Below are 23,369 nucleotides of genomic sequence, written 5' to 3' on the forward strand. Positions count from 1 at the left end.
CACAAGCAGACAAATTAGAGAAAACGTAAAATACTCTTGCTGGACATTCGCAATGTCTCGCTAATTTGTTTCTTAGGAGCCAGAACAATAACATGTAAGAACCCAAAAATCAGAGGGAGAGAACGTAGGCTACTGCCTATAACAGAGAGGCACAACTCGCTGGGTACCTGCTGACTGACTGCTGCTAAGCCCCGATTGTGTGCTGCCCTGCTGAGTGAGCTCCCTAGCATGCAAGCATGTCCAGGAACCCTGCCCAAACTTTAATGTCACAGTATTCAATTTTAATACTACCACAAATACACCAGAGCATCAACATTTTCTGTTTTACAAGATCTCTTCATTTTTGGAACCCTTGTTTATAAACATGCCATGAGAGATTTGAATCAAATTTCAGCGACTATCGTGTGTGGAATCATCATTAATGTGCATTCTGTGTGGTTATGTTGTTGGCTTCTTTAGGAAATTTGTGAAAACAGGAACACTGGGAAAGTCTGCCCCCCCAATACACATACGCCCCACACATTTGCTGCCCACTGGTGTTGCTTGAGCAGTTGCATCGTGACATCAGAGATAACCCACCACTCAGCACTCCCTCCCTGCGGTTCATTTTCATACTTTGGAGAATGACTAGCAACCTGGCTGCCATGGCAACAGCTACCTTTGACAACTGGCTGCCCCCTTATTACCAGAATATCATCACAGAAAGGAAGTTTGTAATGAAACAGGGCCAGATTTGGATAAGCAGGACAGCTTCCTGTTGTGCTCATTGGGGTTTGTACTGCAGTACGGTGCAGTGTTCCTTTTCAAAGGGCAGTTGTTTGTTACTTTCCTTAGTAAGGGCTAGGTGAAAACAAGATGAAAAATTCCAGCTCTGTTTCTTGGATATTGTTTATCTGCTTCTTGTACATTCAGAGTTATAGCTTAGAACTTTCACTGAAACTGAAGTTGCATAAAATGAGTTTTGTTTTAATACTGTTTAATTTAATTGCTTTCAATATTCTGATCAGCACAGCATTGAGTGGTAAAACTGGGATTTTCACAAAGATAACAACGGCAATAAAATATATACTGAAACAACACGAGTAAGAGCTTCATTGTTTAAATAGCACATATATAAAGTATTTTCTTTCTATTAAAAACTAAGGAAATTAACAAACAAAAACCTCTTTGTTTAACGTTACTTAAGTTTGCTTTCATCAATAAACTAAACCATAAAATAATTAGGAAATACAAAGTTAAGGTTTTTAAAAGGATTAAATGTTTACAAAGTTAAGCATTCTCAGGTTAGCAAATGTCCAAATAAATGTTGCTCTGACATCATTAATTTAGACCTCTTGTGTATTTGCATGATGATGCAGACTTTAATGACATGATCCCATATTATTTTTTTTCCACAGAACTCCTTCCTTATTCAATGCACAGGATTTTCTGCTCTGGGGCTGTGTATTGAAGGAGTCTGTTGTCTATAGGATCCCTGCCTCATTTATTGCAGAATTAATGTTGCATAGGTAATGCTCATTCTGGTATTTCCTAACTTGGGAATCAATGATGAGAATGATGTTAAACCTACTCAGGGCAACTACACCAGCACAGTATAACCACAAAATAGTGCAGTCTGGCCACACCCTGTCCTTCTGCTGGATTGCTCCAACCTGCCTCCTATAGCAGGTGCTGGGTTGGGGAGGCAAGGGATGGGTTCTACATCAGCCACAGAGCCCATATCCCCCCAGTGGCAAAAACCTTTGCAAAACTTTTAAAGATAATGCATCTGCATGTGATTATCCCCTGTCCCCTAGAGAAATACTCTGTATTTTAATGAGTCTGCCCTTGCTTGTCTTGATGATCAGAGCTCAAAGGTGCTACAGGGATCCTCTCCCAAATGATGTTATGCCAAACATGAACACACCTCCATCCTATACTTTGAAATCAAGAAAGATGACATCTCTCAGAAGGTAGGAGTGAACATTATTTCCATTACAATAGAACTGAAATCTCCTTTTGTTAGTTATATCAGGAAATAGTTCTTTTCAGGTCATCTTGCCCAAGGCAGAAATTTGCAGAAGTCAACTTGTTGATCATTTGAATCTGTAATGTAGCCATGTGGGAACAGTCCAGAGATTGTTCTGAGTCTTTCACATGAATTATCTTTTATAGTCTATACCTTGGGTGACTTTTGGAGTGGACCTCTAGCATGAGAAACTCAGCTGAAGCACAGCTACTGCCAAATGCAGCTGTCCACTAAATTGCAGGTGATATTACACCTAGGAGGAAATCCTGGGCCATTGAAACTAATGGGAATTTTGCCATAGACTTCAACTGGGCCAAGATTAAATATGTGAGGAATGAGGGTCGAGCATTCTCACAGGGGAGTCTTCTAAACCTGAAGGTCATTTCCACACATCCAAAATCTGAGTTTTCAAGGCACAGTGTAAGGCTCAGCTCTTTCTTTGAGTGCCATGTGGAGGTTTGGTTGTGTAGAGCACTGCATCTTGGCGTGCATGTTCATTAACACTTTGTAGAACATCACTCCTTTGCCGAGCAGAGACAATGTCTACAAAGGCTCAGTCCAATGAAAATAAATCATTTCTGTGGATCGAATGGGCTTTCATTGATATGGTCAGCTCAGATGCTCTACTGAGCATTATGTAGAATGTGTTTACATTAGTCTTTTCTCTGATGTTTTTAACTCCATCCTTCCTTGAATTATATAGAGGGGAATTCTACATCCTCTTTTGAGAGTACTTTTCGCTTGCACATAGATAGATAGATAGATAGATAGATAGATAGATAGATAGATAGATAGATAGATAGATTGATTTTTTTAGGATCTGAGATCTGTGAACAGGCAGAAGAGCTCTTTTAACATTAAAAATTTATTTATGGTCATCAATCCCGCACTTCCTTTAAAAGTAGGGTAGGAAATAGCTTAGTAGAAATTTGCTCTAATGTAACTAGCTGACCTCTGGTTCAGATTCTCTCTTTAGAAGGAATTTGGTCTGCAGAAGCATTTTTATGAAACACTGAATAAACACACAGAAATTGCCAGATTGGGTCAGACCTGAGCCCCATCTAGTCTTTTGGCTCTGATAATGGCTAGTACCAGACGTTGCAAAAGAAGGTTTAATAACCTTCAGTAGGCAGGTGTGGAATAATCAGTCCTTCCCTCATCTTGCCCTGATCTCTAGTAGTTAGAGATTCATTTTAGTCCTGAAACATGATGGTTCGTATCCCTTAAGCATCCAGATCCATACACTATGCCATATAAAGCTGTCAGATCCCTCCAGTTTCTTCTTAACAGCACTCCTAGGAGCTAAAGACATTTCCCAACTTCTCAGCTCATCCAGAAGAGCTCAGACCAGCAAGGTACTGAGCACATTAGCCCCAATCCAAAGAAACATATAAGCACATGCTTAACTTTAAGCAACTTTAAGAATGTAAGAAGCCCCATTGAAATCAACATGCTTAAAATTCTGGGTGCTCCACTTCAGGAAAGATGGAGCTAGACTGGAGACAGCCCAGAGGAGAGCAATAAAAATGATGAAAGGTTTAGAAGCACTGGGGGATGGACTAGATGACCTCTTCCGGTCCTACATTTCTTTTATTCTGTTAAAAGTTATGCACCTGCTTAAATGTTCTGCTGGACTGAGGGAAGAATGCTCAGATCCATGCAGGATCCAGCCCTAAATGACCTATTGTTCTTTGCTTGCATGCATTTGATGAAAGAAGTCAAGTCCTTCTCCCTTTCTATCTTCTATCTAGAACTGCATGTTAAGCAAGCTGCCTTTGAAGTTGAATAATCATTTTATTTGTTTCAGAGTAGCAGCCGTGTTAGTCTGTATCTGCAAAAAGAACAGGAGTACTTGTGGCACCTTAGAGACTAACAAATTTATTTGAGCATAAGGTTTTGTGGACTACAGCCCACTTATTTGTAATATTAGTCTGAATGCCAACCGACTGACATGCTATTTGGCCAAACCCAAAGAGTAGGTAAAGAAATAAATGACACGTGTGTATGTATGTCATGTGTGAATATGTACACATAGACAAACACTTTTTCTTGATCTTTGGCCACAAAAAACATACCACACATACATACCTGATGATCACACTAGACGTTCACTACCTTTTACATTGCCAGGGTGTTATGAATAAGAACCAAGCCATCCCGATAATTTCACAAACTGGAGTGTGCAACATGAGCTAAGTACAATTAACAATTATATGATTTGGCAATCACTATTGTGACACGGGGTGAGGAAAGAGGCTACACTAACAAGTGAAATTATCCTATTGCGACTCCAATATCTTGAATCATTTTTTCTGTGATATCAACCCACTTCTAAAGCTGTCCTCTTCTGGCACCTCTATCAATCAGCTACTTGTTTTCCTCTTTGGCAGTCTGATTGAGATGATCACCATTGTGACCAACCTCATCTCATACATCTTAATTATTGTGACTACGCTGTGGATCTGCCCCACTGAGGGCAGATGCAAAGCCTTCTACACCTGCACCTCCCACCTGATGGCTGTCTCCATGTTGCATGGGACAATTCTCTTCATGTATTTCCAACCCAGCGCCAGCTACTCGTTGGACACAGACAAAATGGCCTCTGTGTTCTACACAGTGGTGATCCCCATGCTGAACCCCCTCATCTACAGCTTGAGGAACAAGAATGTGAAGGACTCCTTGAGGAGAGCAATAGAGACAAAATTGAGGGCCCATTTTTCCCCAAAGGGTGTCAGAATAGGACAACCAAATCCTTCAATGTCTTCTCTGCACACATAGGGCTTGTCTCCACTAGGGGGTGGATCAATGCTGTGGTGATAAATCCACCGGGGGACAATTCAGCAGGTCTAGTGAAGACCCACTGGATTGACACACTATCACTTCAGCACTGACTCCACCAGAACGAGATGAGTAAGGGGAGTCTACGGGAGAGTTTCTTCTGTCGACCCAGTGCAGTGTGAACCCCGTGGTAAGTATGTCAAAGCTATATCAACTTGTGTTATGCAACTAACGTAACTCAAATTGTGTAGCTTAGATCGACCTGTCCCCGTAGCGTAAACCTGCCCATTGGCTCTGATTCAGAAAGTCCTTAGGCACATGTTTAAGTATCTCTCTCTTTGACTTCAATGGGGCTTAAGCACATGTTTAAAGTTAAATTTGTATTTAAGTGCTGCTTCAAAGAGAGATGCATACCTGAATAGAGGCCTTATGTGCATAGAAAGGCCATGTCAGTTATTTAATGATGGTTTGCTCCCCTGTGCCTATAATAAAATACTTTAAAATTGGTTTTTCAGTGTAAGATATAAAAAGCTGATTTAAATATTGTTTAGAATTACTGAATAAAAGGGAAAAGTTCACACTGCAACAATGGATTCATGAGCAATAACCAAGTCTGGTTTTAATGTCCAAAAACGTTGACAGATATTTGTTCAATTAAATTTTGTGATTTTGCTTCAATCAGATCCTCAGCCCAACTCATCCGTTTTTTGGGAGACATTTGTGTGCGTAATACTATATTCAAAGCTGTGTTTGTTGAAAGGGAGAATGTCATGAATGCTCAGTCAGATATAATATTTCGTCAGAACTCACACCAAAAGTCCCCCACACAACTCTTTATGAGTTTAGGAGTCACACAATTAAAGACATGGTAGTTTAGGTGACCAAACATATACAGACACATTTTCAAGGATAGTCATTGATTGTGAATGCCACTGTTATTGAGATCTCAATGTAAAAGACCTTGGGCCTTATTTTCTTAAGTGCTGAGTACTTACAGCTCCCGTTGACTTCAGCTGGAGTGGTAGAGTATCTGACCGAGGGGACTGAAGTTGGGCACCCATAAACAGAGGCTACCAAAATCGCTGGCCATTGATGAATCTTTTGGGCTTGGCGAATTACAACAGTGAATTTCCGAAGCACCAGTCACCTCACAGTACGTTTACACTGCTATGTAAGTCCAGGGCAAGCCCAGGGTTCAAACTCATGCTCAAGTTAAGCCCCCTTCCATCTACATACAAATTGCACTAACCCTTTACTGGTTTATAGTGTAAACACAGGCCCACTGAACTCCTGCTCTGGGAGTCAGCGAAAAGTATCCGAAAGGATGAGTTTCTTTGTCCTGTGGATGGTCAAGTGACCCCACACTAGACCATGAACAAACAGCTAGAATGGTCACATTTTGGGAGCACGCTAGGAACTCTGGGATGTGGGTGGTTGAAATGGGGTCCACATAATGCCATGTAGACGCTGGAGCCGGAGTTTGGGACCCAGGGTGCAACAATCCCTAACCTGGGGTTACAAATGAGTGTAGATTCTCAAACCCTAGGTTAACAAACCCAGGGTCTGCTAACGCAAGTTCTACTAGCCCAGGGATTACATTGCAGTGAAGACATGTTCTCAGAGAGTTAGTGAGTCACTGTGGTGTGGGTGTGTGTTCAGCACAATGCGGCGCTGGTCTCAGTTTGCACCACCAGTCATTACTGTTAAAGTAATAATAATATTGAACTACAGGCAAGTTTCAGCCACATGCCAGGCTCCTTCTAGGATCCTTTGTTTTTATATGTTTGACCCAGCAGAGCTCCATCAGGAATGGAGAGATTGAAAAGTTCTGAGGAATCACAGCCTAACCCCTAGGCCTGCTGCCTTTCAGACACATGATGCCCAGTCAAACATTTCCCCTCTTTTTTATGCAATTTGCTCCCTCCTGCCTCTGGCTGCTGCCACCCCCTTTTCTGCCCTCACTCAAACACAGTGGAGTTTTTATCTCACCCCCTTGCCCCTAACACAGCTCAGACCCAGGGCCAGGGAAAAGCAATTCTAAAGGCTGCGTGGCCTACAGAGGTAGCAGTATCCTAGAGCTGAGAACTGGGCAGGCAGAGGAAGGGGGCAAAAAACAGAGCCACACCCAGCTACCAGCACCAGCCATCTTAACAAAAAGCATCACCCAGCCCATCGCATCAGAACGTAAGACTGGTGATACTGGATCAGACCAATGGTCCATCTACCCCAGTGCCCTGTCTTCCACAATGGCCAATACCAGATGTTTCAGTGAGAATGAACAGAACAGGGCAATTATCAAGTGACCTACCCCCTGTCATCCACCCTCAGCTTTTGGCAGTCAGAAGTTTAGGGATACCCATAGCATGGGGATGCGTCCCTGACCATCTTGCCTAATTGCCATTGATGGACTAATTCTCTGGGAACTTATCTAGTTCTTTTTTGAACCCAGTTATACTTTTGGCCTTCACAACATCCCCCTGGCAATCACTGTCCTCCGCACAGCTCTACTGCTGACAGTTGAAATTCTTCTTTAGCACATCAAGTATTGGCTTGTGCTTTAGGAACTGAGTTTCAGACCCTAAGTTGTTGTATAGTTTTCTTGAAGTCACTTGAAGTCAGTGGAGCTACACAAATGATAGCAAATGAGGATCTGGTCCTGAAAATAATGAGTTCTAATGATACATATTATTTTTATTAGTTAGTTTGTCCAAGGGAAATTCAAGAAGTGACTTAAACATGCTGTATATGTGCCTGTGTGGGGCAAAGATTTCCAATAGGGTAAAAATCTTTAATTCCTGCAGACAAAGGCATAAGATTCAATGGCTGGAAGCTAAATAAACTCAGTCAAGATATGAGGTGTACATTTTTCTTAGTGAGGATAAATAATTATTGGAACAAATTACCTATTACTATAGTGGACTTTTCATCATGTAACATCTTAAAAGCAAGGCAATATATTTTCTAAATCATATGCTATCGCTTGAACAGAATTCATGGACTCAATGGATAAATTACTGGGTGAGGGTCTTGTGCCTGTGTTATGAAGGAAGTTAAGCTAGATAAAGATATTGGTCGTTTCAGCATGTTTAAGTCACTTTAAAAAATCCAGGAATCTATGACTCTATTGATGCCTTCCCAATACATCTTTCTCTCTGACTTATGAGGATACATAACAATAACCCTGTTATCTCTGTTCAGAATCTGACCTTTATTTCAACAGCTATTCACATATTCCATAGAAGCAGTCATTTAAAGTATTGAGAAATTTTGTCTCTGCATTTCATCCTGAGGAGACATGTACCCAGTCAATATGGGAATAATTGAAAATCTCCCACTATTATTGAGTTCTTTATTTTGCTAGCCTCTCTAATCTCCCTTAGCATTTCATTGTCTCTATCACTGTCCTGGTCAGGTGGTCAATAAGAGATCCCTACTGTTATATCCTTATTAGAGCATGAAATTCCTATCCATAGAGATTCTATGGAACATGTGGCTTCATTTAAGACTTTTACTTCATTTGATTGTACATTTTCTTTCACATATAGTGCCACTCCCCCATACAGGACCTGTTCTGTCCTTCCGATATATTTTGTACCCAAGAATGATTGTGTCCCATTGATTGTCCCCACTTCACCAGGTTTCTGTGATGCCTATTATATCAATATCCTCCTTTATCACGAGGCACCCTAGTTCACCCATCTTATTATTTAGACTCTAGTATTTGTGTACAAGCACTTTAAAAACTTGTCTGTAATAGAGCCCAGACTATGGCCTTGCAGGGAACAAAACTGACTACATTTTCTGATGGCCTTCTTTGCCTCCCTCGAGAGCCACAGATCTTGAGTTCAAAGGGGGCCTACCAGAGCTCCCCACCCCAGAGCAGACATATCCTACACCAGCATCATTGAAGGTTGATGGTGGATGAAGGGAATGCCTTCACAAACACTGAGTGAATTCGCCACCAATCCAATGAAGTCACTTTCTGTGAGGGTATCATGAGCACAGTGCTCAGAAGATGGCGACTGTGTGAATAAATGGGGGCCAGCCACATCTGCAGGGGCCTGAGGTGCAGCCTCATGTGTCATATTAGATATGTTCATGAAGCCCAGAAGCCTCATACAACTTCAAGAGCCTATGATTGGGTGAATCTTGAGGTCTGTCATGAGAGATTGACCAGATCGGAATCTTGACTGTGGAAGGAGTGTTCTGGTCTGGGTGGAATCCAACACTACCCCTAGAGATGACCCTTACCTGCCAATAGTGGAGGGGCAGAGTGAGGGCAGTGGCTTCAGCAGATGTTTTTGAGCATGCTCAGTGTGTGTGAGCATGCTCGGTACAAGCCAAGCAGCAAATCTGGGAGGGCACATGACCCTGCATGCCCCCCACCTACATAAACACACTGCTTCTGAGACAGAATCAGAGAGAGAGAGAGAGAGAGGAAAGGAGTCAGGACAGGGAAGGACTCTCCTCATTTACAACAATGTAATTGCTTTCGCTTTACTACAGTCTTGGGCCAGCTCTACACTACACTTGCTTCTGTATAAACTGTGTCGCTCAGGGGTGTGAAAAATCCACACCCCTGAGCAACGTAGTTATACCAACTTTAATGCCCCACTCCCATGTAGACAATGGTATATCAGCAGGAGAGCTTCTCCCGACAACATAGCTACCACCTCTCTCAGAGGTGGGGTTACTAAGCAGACAGAAGAGCTCTCTGCCATCAGCTTAAAGCATCTTCATCAGAAGCACTACAGTGTCGCAGGTGCATCAGTACACCTGAGCCCAGGTAATGTTTGTAGTGTAACTCTGACCTTAATCAGTGCCAGGTACTTCCCCTGATCTCCACCAGCAACAGTGATTCCCAGAAATCATCTTGGAGAGACTAAAATAAAAAGTGAGAGAACAGTGTCAGTGGTGCCCACAGTCAAACAATTCAGTGGCAGAACTAGGGTTAAGACCAAGGAATCTGATATCCATTGGCTAACAATTAGACCCCACTCCCCTCCCAGAGCCGTCGAAACTGTTCGAATTGGGCCCCACACTTCCTAAAGCCGGCCCTGGCTGCAGGGAATACATCACATCTCTCTATGTGAGACAGATGCATGTATATCTATCATTCTCTATAGAGATAGAAAGATAGTCATGTACCTTTATTTGATATTTTTTCACTGTCTCTGATACTATGGTATAGTATTAAAATGGAAAAAAGTCAATGATGGTTATGAAGGAGATTAGAGAGATACAATGTCTGATAGTAAACAGTCAGTATGAAAGTTTTAGAGTTCACTTAAATAGCTGAAAGCTAAGAAATAAAAATGATGACACAAGATGACAAAGCGCCAGGTTTAATTTTTAAAGCAAATTTTACTTAACATTTTCTACTGATGCCCAGGGAAATTTCCATCTATGCAGAGCCCTTCCCTTCTATGGTGACAATGAATACACAATGTCAAGTAACACACAGCCTGAAACAATGTTAATGTCAGCTTTTGCCTTTTGGCCCCACTCTCCCAGCCAGAGCCCCACAACCCCTGTCCCCCGGACTGAGAATGGCAAGTGCAGCTGCCCCGCTCCGCGGCCAGAGCACCACAATCCCACGTCCCTGCTACCACCGCCGGAGCGCAGGAATCCAAAGTGCCGCCCAGAGAGTACATCCCCCACGAATCAGGCCCGCACTGGCTAAAGCCGGCCCTGCAAGGAAGGGACTCTCTGCATGCAGATCTCCCCATTCCCACTTAGAAAAGCAGCCTTGACCCCACTCCCATCAGGACATGCTGGTATCTAACTAGCAAAACATGGATAAAAAGACGGATAAAAGGAGGGACAGAGCCACAGCAGCTTTGAAACAGTGAGGCAGGAAGGTGTCAATGATCCAGAGCTGCAGTTCAGTTTTGGCAGCATTACTGGAGTTGGCCCTGTCTCAACCCCATGGAAAAAACCCAGTTTTCCTGCCCCCCCCAGTGCATTGCTATAGCTAATTTCCAGTCGTTATTACAGAACTATTCCATTTCCAACAGGAAAGAGGGGAGCCTGGTGGGTCTGTCTCTCAAATTGTTTAAATGGCCAATCTCATGAAAACAGACAAGGCACCTTCCTAGAGTGTTACTCGCTAAACTGAAGTTGTCTTTAGCAGCTTCACAAATCCTGTGTCTTCCGTCCTTTAACAGCAAACCTCTGCAGATCCTGTGATTCAGTGATAATGGCCACGGGTGACAAATACAGGATTCTATGCACCAAACGCAAAGAGCTGATACAAATTATTCAAAGAGAGCCTGATAACATCTTGGATGAGTTACTTGCCCAGTCCATCATCACAGAGGAGGAGTACAACAGCTTCTATCAAAAAGAGGACATAGTGATGAAAATCAAGAAGTTGTTAATTCACATACAGAAAAAAGGTTAGTCAACCTGCCAGCAATTTCTGAAGTGTTTAGAAATCCTCTTTCCTGGCATCAGTCAGGATTTACAACCTTTTGGTCATGGTAAGTCAAATCTCTTTCTGTTTTATTTTAGAGAGAGAGAGAGAGAGAGAGAGCGATAATAGCCATAATCTTTATGAAGAGAGATTAATAAGACTAGGACTTTTCAGCTTGGAAAAGGGGGGATACGACTGAGGTCTATAAAATCATGACTGGTGTAAAGAAAGTAGATAAGGAAGTGTTGTTTACTCCTTCTCATAACACAAGAACTAGGGATCACCAAATGAAATTAATAGGCATCAGGTTTAAAACAAATAAAAGGAAGTATTTCTTCACGCAACACACAGTCAACCTGTGGAACTGCTTTCCAGAGGATGTTGTGAAGGCCAAGACCATAACAGGGTTCAAAAAAGAACTAGACAAATTCATGGAGGACAGGTCTATCAATGGCCATTAGCCAGGATGGGCAGGGATGGTGTCCCTAGAGTCTGTTTGTCAGAGGCTGGGAATAGGTGACAGGGGGTGGATCACTGGATGATTCTCTGTTCTGTTCATTCCCTCTGGGGCACCTGGTAATGGCCACTGTCAGAAGACAGGATACTGGGCTAGATCGACCTTTAGTCTGACCCAGTATGGCTGTTCTTATGTTCTTATGTTTTTATAGATTCTTTCCTGTTCCGATTAGAATCCACTTCAGCCTCGGTTCCACATCCCATATCTTAGCTCCCATCAGACAGCACAGCCTTCTGTTCTCTGGATCAACTCCAGTGACAGGCCTGTCTATTCTTCTTAGTAGGAAGTTTCCAGTCATGTAGACCTGCCTCTTCCTGGTGTTGGTTCGATTCTTCAGCCTTCCCCCTTGTATTCTATCTGGCTGCAAGTCTCTCTGCCTTCTGTTCTCACTTGCAGTCTTTGGCAAGTCATCCTCTTTCCTCCTGGGGCTCTGAACTCTGGCTATCTCCATTGACTCTTCTCCTCCTCTTGTGGGTGCTTACCTATTCTTCTCTTTCTCCCTGCCCACCCATCTTCTGTTACTGTCTGACTCTCCCCTATATCCAGCTCAGCAAACCTGTTCCTTAGCTCTATTTCTTGTTCACTAGCCGGTCTTTTCATCTGCCTTGTTTTCATAGTCACGTGTTTCCACTGGCCACTCTCCTCATCTAGCAGCCTACCCTCACAGTTCTTCAGTTTAGCTTGTGTCGAGTCTTGAGTTTTCTTTTCAGTTTCCTCTCGCCTTCCTTCCATCAGCTGCTCAAATCCTCTTTGAAACTGAACCATGGCTTCTAACAGCATATACAAACCTCGGATCAGCTCTTCCATCAAATCTAGCGGGCATAAAAAAGAAACAGCTTTCAGGTACCCTCTTCAGAATGATCTACATCCCGGAGCTTTCACATCACTCATCTTAATTGTCTCTTCCATTCCTTGGGTCACTACCATGGCTGCTTCTGTAAGCACCTGTCAAAACAACAACACACACAAAGACCCACACATACCTTCCCGCAAACTACCTCTCAAACTTCCCTGTTGTCAGCTCTGTTTTCTGGCTTCTGTGTTGCTGCTCGTGTACCACTGGCTGGTTGCATGGCGCCCTTTCTAGGCTGCCTAATCAGGGATGCCTCACCCCCTAATCAGGGCTCAGCTTTCATCAAAGGCTCTGCTTCTCTCACAACACACTGCCCGCTACCAGACTGCAAACTGAAAAAACATCCCTTGCTGTTGTTAAATCCAGTTGCTCTGTATTGGTGCTGATCTACGGTTTTAATTTTCCTAGTAGAGACAAGGCCCAAGGGAAGATTTAAACAGCAGCCAATTTGTTTGTTACAAAGATTAGCATCTAGCAACAGTTCAAACAGAGAAACAAAATGAAACCATCACTAAGACCAAAAACAGCCAGGAACAGGTGGGGATTTTTCTGGCACGGAGACTTGCAAAAGCGTAGGATGTTTGCATGCTGTCTGTCCACCAAGTGTTTATGCAGTCCCAATTTTCTATAACCCAGGTGATGGGGCTCCCAACCTTCCCCCTAGGAAGATGATTTCACAGCCTCATAGGCTCACTGTCAGGGGAAGTTTTTCTGGATATTGCACCTAATCTTGTCTTTCCTTAAATTTAATCCTGTTTCTCCTAGTTATTTCTCAGGGAGACACCAGAGAAGAGGAGGAGACAGAAGGTGAGCCACCAGGGGAATGGTGGAGGGAAAAGGGAGCAGCAGTACTCATCAATGCATGGGGAAAAGGGGCAGAATGAGAGGATAGGCTGTGGAAATAAGACATGAGTAGCTTGTTTCCCCTCATACTCTGTCCCTTGGTAGAGCTTTCCATATGGCTATTCTCAGGGCAGGTACAAGCACTTCCTGGGCCATCTGCAGATTCATCTGACTGAAGCCCTCCACCTCTGATTAGTGAGACTGGCTCAGGGAGTGCAGAGTGGAGTGAGTAAGACTCACTAGGGCTATTACACAGAACTGTAATATCTGCTGCAAAGTGCTCAGGTCTCTAGTCACTCCCTCCTTATATAGTCTGCTCATGGTTGGAACAGCCTTCAGAGAGATCCAGTTAAGGACCCTATGTCTGAGTTGGCCATGAATGTAAATCCCTTGCATGGTTACAGATCTGAGACTTTCTTCTAACTGCACTTAACTTACCAGGCCTAATAAAGGGTAACTATGAGTGCAAAGACCAAAATTAAAACATCAAAATCCACAATTAAAATGTAATACCGTGTGACACTTTCACAAAAGAAAAAGGTAGAAATCAAGCTAATTTCTGGCCTCACAGGTCAGAAAGAAAACCCAACAAACAATTCTGGAACCTCTCTAGAGAACCTGGAACCTCTCTACAGAATTAGAACATTCAATCTACACTACATAACAACAAACCACATTTTGCCTTCTTGTTTCCTCTGGTTAGCATTTTCTGCACAGCGTTTGAATTGTCACTGGCTTTATTTTTACTGTAGAAAAAGCTTCTTGGAGCATCTTCATCATTTTGAACTATTAAGAATACAGGAACATCAACAAAGTCTTTAAGGATCTGAGAAGGTTTTAATGTAGTTTCCTTTCTATGATCTTCAAGTATGGAGAATGAACCCAAGAATTTAGGAGGCACTGTGTCCTCAGAAAAAGAAAATGCTGAAGGTACTATCTCCTCCTTAATATGTTACTACAGTTGTGTACCAGATAATGCTGGCCCAACCCAGTGTGATGGCTTCCCCCTCCCAGGGTGCCACCTGGAACTGGGGTACCACTGAGCCCCCTGACCCACCACACTGGGCTTCCTCTCACACTGAATTCCTGTGACCAGCTGCAAAGCCCTCCAGCCTGCACTTTCCCCAGCATACCTACAGGTAGGGACACATCCAGCTGCAGTTCTATTCAGGCTCTCTGACCAGCCCCTGTATAGGAAGGCTACAGTTAGGTCAACTCCCATCACCTCAGGCCAGGGCCAGCACTTGCATGTAGGTGGCTTAGGCAATCACCTAGGGCGCCAGCAATATTAGGGGGCGGCATTTTGCCGGAGGGGGTGGCAGCCGGCTCCGGTGGACCTGCCGCAGTCGTGTCTGCGGAGGGTCCGTTGGTTTGCGGCTCTGGTGGAGCTGCCGCAGGCATGCCTGCGAATGGTCCGCTGGTCCCGTACGGCACCAACAGACCCTCTGCAGAAATGGCTGCAGCAGCTCCACTGGAGCCACGGGAGCGGTGCGCGGGGGGGCGAAATGGCCGTGCACCTAGGGCGCGAGAAACCCTGGTGCCGGTCCTGCCTCAGGCATACACCCCCTCTGGAGTATAAACCCAAAATTTTACTGTCTTGTGCTGCACAGAGAACTGTACAGCGTAAGCCCATAAAATTCTACCCTTCCCTCAATGTGGAGAGGAATACGCAAAAGCCTTTTGCCCCTGAGCTAAGATTAGTTCACTCTGGCAACTCACTGGTTTAAATAAAGCAAAAACAAGTTTATTAACCACAAAAGATTTTAAGTGATTATAAGGGATAGCAAACAGATCAAAGCTGATTACCTAGCAAATAAACTAAACACATAAACTAAACTTATTATACTAAATATACTGGATATGAATTAGCAGATTCTCACCCTGAGAGATGATACAAGCAGGCTGCAGATCCTTAAAGGACAAGCTGCCCTTGCTTTACAGCTTGGAATCCCCCAGATGTTTCATACACAGACTAGAAATCCCTTTAGCCTGGACCCTGCACTTCCCCAGTTCAGTCTTTGTTCCTTGGGTGTTTCCAGGACTCTTCTTGGGCGGTGAGTGAATAACCCTTGTAATGTTGCTCCCCATCTTATATAGCTTTTTCATATGGCAGGACAGTGGCCTCTCCTGTCAGTAGTTCCTAATGCTGCAACTCCTATCATTGTTCCTCTGCTCAGGGACGGCTTCAGGCGTCAGCACGCCATGTGTGTGCTTGGGGCAGCAAGCCACTGGGGGTGCTCTACCGGTCGCCGCGAAGGCAGCAGGCAGGCTGCCTTCGGTGGCTTGCCTGCAGAGGGTCCGCTGGTCCCGTGGCTTCGGCAGACCTCCCGCAGGCGTGCCTGCGGAGGGTCTGCTGGTCCTGCGGCTTCAGCGGACCTCCCACAGGCACACCTGCGGGAGGTCCGCTGAAGCCATGGGACCAGCAGACCCTCCGCAGGCAAGCCGCCAAAGGCAGCCTGCTTGCCGTGCTTGGAGCGGCAAAATGCCTAGAGCCGCCCCTGCCTCTGCTCCTAGTGAAAATGAACAGATAATTATCACTCTGCTTTCTCATGCCCTACTCCCACTTGGGAAAAATAAAAAACTGTGAAATCCCAGTGCCCTGCTCCCCACCTCCCTGTCACAGGCCTCCCTGCCACTCTTTTCACTGCTCACTCACTTCACTGTGTCATGGGCCTACTACTGCTTCCTGGTCACAGGTCCCTACCAGGAAAGTGACACCTTAGACAGTTCCTCCTTCACTCTACCTCGTCTTCCTCCAATTTGGGCCCCGCATGCTGCTCCTGAGGGGAGCTTTGCACTCACATGCTAGGATTACTCTGATTCTGTGCCAAAAGAATTGAAAAGGCAGCCTGTATGCACGTTGTGACCTCAGCAACATGCTATACTTTCAATGGAGAGAGGAGCTCTTTTAGGTCCTGACTACACTGGAGCTCAAAGTGTAATGTCCAGCTTGGGTAGATAGGGGGCCTTGAATAGGTTTCATGGGGGACCTCCAAGCAGGACCAGCACTAGACTCGCTGGGGTCCAGGGCAGAAAGCTGAAGCCCCACCGCATGGGGCTGAAGCCCGGAGCTCTGAGCCCTGTCTCCCAGGGCTGAAGCTGGAGCCAGAGCAATGTAACTTCATGGGGGTCCCAGCATTTACACACAGAAAGCCAGTTATTGTGGCACAGGCGGGCCATGGTGTTTTAATAGCATGTTGAAGGGGGCCTCAGAAAGAAAATGGTTGAGAACCTCTGCGGTAAAGGTTAGTTAAAGAAATAGAAGAGGGGGATTAGCTTTAACTCCATTAGCCCCTAATTACTAGCCACAAATGGGAATTTTCTTTTACATTATGAAGGTTTTACATCATTAACTCCATCTCTGAAAAATGTTCTGTCTGGGAATATCTAACTTCAGAAAGTCATGAGAATCCTATTTTTATTTTGTTTTACAGAGAAAAATAAAGCTTTTCAAGGACTCCTTTCTAAGCTAAACCTGCAGGAATACCAAAGCACAAAGCTCAGGCTGCGGGATGTCCTGGAAATTGGCTCAGAAACTACAGAAAAGTGGACTCCTCAGAGGATTTACTGTGGCATTTCCTAAGGAAACTAATGGCTCTGAATGGGACAGCCAGAAACACAAACCTTGGACATAGAGCATGTGATGATGAAGGCAGCAGTGAGGAGGCACAGATTGCAGGTGGAGATGGTTTTAGTTTTAGTGACACTGACATCAGGAATGGGGGCTGCACTCCCTGGCAGACAGCAGAGGGTTCAGAGAGGAGAGCCTAGTGCTCACCAAAATGCCAACCATTTCCTTTTTGCGGCTGGGGAGTTGCAGTTTCTCCAAGTCCAGACTCCTCAATGAAGTTCTCAGCCCCTCCCAGCAGCACCATGATTTCTTTATCCATCGCGACATGGAGTCTGGACGGTCTGGGAACATCCCTCGGGAAATTGCAGATGGGCTGGTCGAGATTTCCTGGTATTTCCCTGGTGGGAGCAAGAATTCAGATCTTTTCCCAGAACCCGTTGCAGTTACAAATCTGCGTGGAGACACTGAGTCCCACTGGCCACAATTTAGCTTTTTAACAGTGGTCTCCTCAGCAGTGTTCACAGTTACTGAGAGCATCAGTGAGAGGCAATACGCACTGTTATCATCTCTGCAGGGATCAGCCACTAAATACTACTTCGTCCTCAATTGCAAGAATGCAAATCCCAAGGAAACACTGGGATTCCTTAATAAGTTGACTCCAGTGCTGAATCTGAGAAAATCACAGCTGAATCTCTGAAAGACAGCACCACAAATAATGAAGGATTTGTGCAAAAATTGAAACCTGCCATGAAAAGCATAACGAGTTCACCTCCTGAGAGAATGAATTTGGAAGCCATGGCTGTGACCTCAAGTGAACTAGGAATCCAGGTAGATGAGGACTGTAAGGAACGTCCGAGAGCAAGCAAACGGGCTAGAGAAATCACTGTGGAAATAAAAGATATGGCAAAGTGCAAGAGGGAAATGCTAAGACTGCAGGGAGATCTCGAGGAAAAATTGGCTAAAGTGGAAAAAGAACTGTGCAGAATGAGAAGGCAAGGGGCGACTGCCACTGAAGACTATAAACATCAACTAAGAGAGAAACGGTTGGAATTATGTAGACAGCAGAATTAATGTGATCTTACTGATGGACTGATTAAATTTATTAATGGAATAGGACAATTGCCTTCAGTGGAGAAACATTATTTCCTGAAACGGATGAAGTTTAGCCTGGATCACACTGCTCGAGAGAATCTTTTTAAACTATGGGATCAATATAAAGGGAAAAGTAAAATGGCAGGAGATGACCCACAAGCACTAGCCATGCTGGATAAATTAATATCTACCACTTCTTTAGGGGCTGAGTATTTCATTTGTGAGTTGGGGCAGTTTTATGAAGCTGAATGCTCAATGGTTAAAGAAGGAGACAAGACAGAATGTCAAAGACAATTCATCCATCTCCCAGGCATAGCAGCTGACCTGATGCTGGAAGGTTTTCCTATGGAACTGCTAGATGCAGATTCATCCAATATCCCACTGCAGTGGGTAACAGATGTTCTGACTGAGCTCCATGCCAAGCTGGGGGGAAGGTCCAGAATAGTGGTTCTAATGGTGCAGGGAGTGCAGAGCACTGGGAAATCCACCCTCCTCAACACCATATTTGGCCTGCAGTTTGCAGTGAGTAGTGGCCGATGTATGGGAGGAGCCTTCATGACACTCATTAAAGTGGCAGAGAACTTTCAGCAGGACCTGGGCTGTGATTTCATCCTGGTGATAGACACAGAAGGCTTGAAAGCCCCTGAACTGGCCCTGCTGGAGGATAGTTATCAACATAACAATGAGCTGGCCACGCTGGTGATTGGGTTAAGTCACATAACTATCATTAACATGGCCATGGAGAACGTCACAGAAATGAAGGATGTTCTGCAAATTGTGGTCCATGCCTTTCTCAGAATGGAGGAAATAGGGCAAAAACCCAGCTGCCAATTTGTGCATCAGAATGTCAATGATGTGTCTGTGCATAACCAAAACATGAGCAGCTGAATGAAATGACCAAAGCTGCAGCTAGGATGGAAAAGCAATGTAAAAAGGTGATTTTTTCATGTATTATGGACTATGATGCAGAGAAACACAATTGGTACATCCCTGGATTGTGACATGGAGTCCCTCCCATGGCTCCAGTGAACACGGGATACAGTGAGAGTGTGTGTGAGCTAAAGAAATACCAGTTTGATTTTATAAAGAAACGGTCACATAATAGAACCCCTAAGGACATCTCCCAGTTTGTCAAATGGGTTGAGAGCCTGTGGAATGCTGTAAAACACAAGAATTTCATCTTCAGTTTCAGAAACAGCCTTGTAGCTGAAGTCTATAAGCAGCTGTCTATGAAGTATTCGGAGTGGGAATGGCATTTCCGCAAAGAGAAAAGTCTCTGAGTATCTGAAAAGGAAACTATCGTTCAGAATCAGACATCAGACAGGCTGGTGCCTTATCCATGTTGAAAAATGAGACATGGGAAAAACTGCAGCATGAGAAACAAAAAGTTTTGAATAATTTACAAGATTATTTTGAAAGTGGATTTTCGAATCTGCATCTGATAGAAAAGTACAGAGAAGATTTTATCAGGAGTATAAACAGCCTCAAAAATGAACTTGACAGCTACTCCAAGAACAAGTATGAGGAAGCAATTAGAAAAGGCCAGACCAAGTCAGAAAACATCCAGACCTCATACATGCAGATAATTGAGGGAAATGTTGACAGGGTCTTGGATGAATGTAGGAACAAAAAACATAAACTAGAGAATGAGGAACTGAAATTAGAATCTGAAGACATGTGGAAAGAAACACTGTCAGAGCTGAAGTTCAGCAGTTTAGAGAAACGTGAAATTTATCAAGAGATGGAGTCCCAGGCCTGGTCTACACTATGTGTTTAAACTGAATTTAGCAGTGTTAAACCGATTTAACCCTACACCCGTCCACACAACGAGGCCCTTAATATCGATATAAAGGGCTCTTTAAACTGGTTTCTGTACTCCTCCCCGATGAGAGGAGTAGCGCCAAAATCAGTATTGCCATGTCGGATTAGGGTTAGTGTGGCCACAAACTGATGGTATTGGCCTCCGGGCGGTATCCCACAATGCAGCCAATCCCCAACCACCCCGTGCACCGTCTGGAGTATAAGCACTGAACTCGGAGGCCACTGGAGGTAGACAGGAAAACCTCGCACTTTGACACGAGAGATACTGGATTGAAGCGGTAGGGAGACAAAAATCGGTTCTCCTCAGCAGTCCTGTTCCAGACAGACGAGAATGCAAGCTGTTGACAAAATCTCCAGGCTAGATACCGAGTCAGAGCACAGTACTGTGTACAAGCGTAAACGGAAAGCCACACGAATCAATGACGCACATGGAGAAGGGATGGGGGGACTGAGGATCCAAGCCCAACATCCACAGTCCCCCAACCCGCACCGCCCTCAAAAAAGTATTGCATACTGGCCTGGCTCCCCAATGCCTGTAGTGTACACCCCCCACACACGTCCCGGGTGTTCAGGGTATCCTGTCAATTTAGCCCCCGGCTCCGCTTGGAAAGAAAAGGGGAAAAAAATGCGTTTCTTAACATTTTTTTCAAACGTCCTGTAGTCCTACATGCTGCTGCGTAGATTGCTGCTGCGGCACTGAACGCTCAGATATCTCTCCCTCCTTGATCCCCGGTGGCGAGATGGACAGTGCCAGTAGGTACTAGTATGCTGTCTGCATCGATACCTGTGATGCCTGCTGCGCAGGTGAAGTCAGCCGGGGCCCTGGAAAAATAGCAGGACTCCGGTTACTTCCCAGAGATGGTTAAGAACGGTGGTTTAACCATCCTTATCATAGAACTGGGGGCGGAGCTCCATCAGCACCTCCCATTCATGTCTAACAGATAAAGATTCTGTATCTGCTGACTATCAAAGCAGTGGGATGCCTGGCCCTCCCGCCAGCCGTTTAATTGTCCTGCTGGACTATCATACAGCTGGAGGCTGCTCCCCTCATTTTATCTCACTCAAAAGTAGTGTTTATTATGGCCTGCTTCTTTAATTATATGTCAACATGGGGGACCTGCAAAGTAGCCCGAGGTTGGAGGAGGAGGGAAGCAACGGGTGGGGTTGTTGCAGGGGACCTAGAATGGCATTGCAGCTATATCGGCGGGATGACAGGGAGCGGCTGTGCTCCTGGTACTTGGGTCGCTAGACACTTGCCGATATTCTAGGCAGGATGACTCTATTTTAGAATACAACTATAAAGGAGGGAATGACCCGGGGCGCCATTCCCATTTTGTCGTGCGCCCTCTGGCCGACTCAGTGGAAAGTCAGCCAGGCACCATTGACAGCAGAGATGACAGAACAACGGATAACTCATTAGCGCCAATTTACTAATGGCATGGCGAACAGTAGACGACGAAAACTGTCTCTTGCTATTCAAAGGAGAATGAATGCTGCTGTTGTAGGCGCAGTAAGCCTGTCGGATCCAGACACGATAGCTGACAGTACAAAAGGCTAAAAACGGGCCTCCTGGTTGCATGCAGGCATTGCAGGGCACTCAGGCAAAGGGCACTGAAATGATCTGCGTGCTCCGGGGAAGGAATGAGTGACGACATTTACCCAGAATCACCCGCGACACTGTTTTTGCACCATCACGCATTGGGATCTCAACCCAGAATTCCAATGGGCGGGGAAGACTGTGGGAACTATGGGATAGCTACAGGATAGCTATCCACAGTGCAACGCTCCAGAAATCAACGCTAGCCTCGGTAAATGGACGCACACCACCGAATTAATGTGCTTAGTGTGGCTGCGTGCACTCGACTTTATACAATCTGTTTTACAAAACTGGTTTATGTAAAATCGGAATAATCCCATAGCGCAGACATACCCACAGTTGAGAAAGGACCTGGCAAATCGAGGGAGTGCCATCAGGCAGAAACTACAGGAATCGTGTAGTTTGTTGTTTCATGGAATTGACAATTTCAGAATGAAAAAGGAGTATCTAGATTCAGCATGGATCAAATCTATGAAACAATGGTTCATAGGGGAATATGAAACAGCTATTCACACAGAAGAACTTGCTAAATCCTTAATAGATAAGGGTAAAAGATACACTGAACAAAAGGCAAATTCCAAAGTGGACTACAATGAAATCTATTGCAGAGAATTGCTGAACATAATCAACAAGAGGTTCCAACAGGAGGATGTTAAAAAACTTGGCACTACGGCTTGCTTTGAAGTTGACCTGAAACTTCATATTTTAGGGGAGGCAGCTTGGAGATTTCAAAAGATGCATGATTTTATCAAACAAAATGATCCTAAGTGTCATCTAGAGAAGCTGAAACCTCAGTATTTCTCCACGTTTATTGACCTGTATTTGGAAAAAGATGAGAACCAAACAAGGGCCAGGGATTTCTGTGATCAATGTCTCAAACCTGCCTTGGTGGTTTATATCAACAAAAGACTAGGAATAGAGACAGTAGATGACATTCTCAACAAGGCAGAGTCCATTGAATATGGCAGCCGGACTTTCTTCCAGTTCACTGTACAGAAAAAGTTTCTGGAGGAGATGAACTTTGATAACTATATGAAATATATTAAAAATGATGAAGAATTTGTCAAAACCTGGATTCAGAGATATATGATGGATCATTACAGGGAAACTACGTGTTTGGGAGAGTTGGAGAAAAAGATTCTATCTACAATAGTAAAGAAAGTGAGGGAAGTTCTGGAAAGCTCCAAAAATGAAAAAAAAATACCACAGTCTTAGCATTTTTAAACAACTTTTGTGAAGCGCTGCAGCAGGATCTAGTCATTTCCAAGAACAACTTACTTGGGATACAGTTTAAAAACACAGCAAAAACAGGCCAGTTTTCTTTTAATATTCAAACCTTTCTTCTGGATCTGAAACAAGAAATCTTATCTCAATTTGGTTGTTTGGATATTCACACCAAACTCTCCAACCTGTCATTAAAACCCCAGGATGTAATCTTTAAGCGAATGTTTGGCTGTGGGAAGCAGTGTCCATTATGTAAAGTCCCCTGTGAAGTAGGAGGCAGTGACCACAAGGAGCATTTTGCATCTCTGCATCGGCCACAAGGATTATGCAATTTCAGGGATCTTTATACACAAAAACTTATCTATGATATATGCTCATCAGAAGTGGTTTCTAAGAACTCATGCCGAAAATCAGGCAAAAAAGTGAAATTTCTTCCCTACAAAGATTTTCGCGTCTACTACCCAGACTGGCACATATAGCCAGACCCCAGCATTGAGGCTTCTGTTTACTGGAAGTTTGTTTTTCAGAAGTTCAGTTACCAGTTAGCTAAAAGTTATAATGCTAACCCAGCAGATCTCCGAAGAAACTGGGGGAAAATAACTGAAACTCAGGCACTGGAGGGCCTAAAGGAAGACTTTAACATGAAATAA

At 44.3% G+C, this 23,369-nt stretch overlaps 1 pseudogene; it reads left to right on the forward strand.

Moving 5' to 3' along the window:
* Positions 1-623: 623 nt before the first annotated feature.
* LOC116823577 (interferon-induced very large GTPase 1-like) lies at positions 624-23,369 on the forward strand (annotated as a pseudogene).

This window comes from Chelonoidis abingdonii, chromosome 16 (assembly GCF_003597395.2).
Source record: "Chelonoidis abingdonii isolate Lonesome George chromosome 16, CheloAbing_2.0, whole genome shotgun sequence".
In the NCBI taxonomy this organism is placed as follows: Eukaryota; Metazoa; Chordata; order Testudines; family Testudinidae; genus Chelonoidis; species Chelonoidis abingdonii.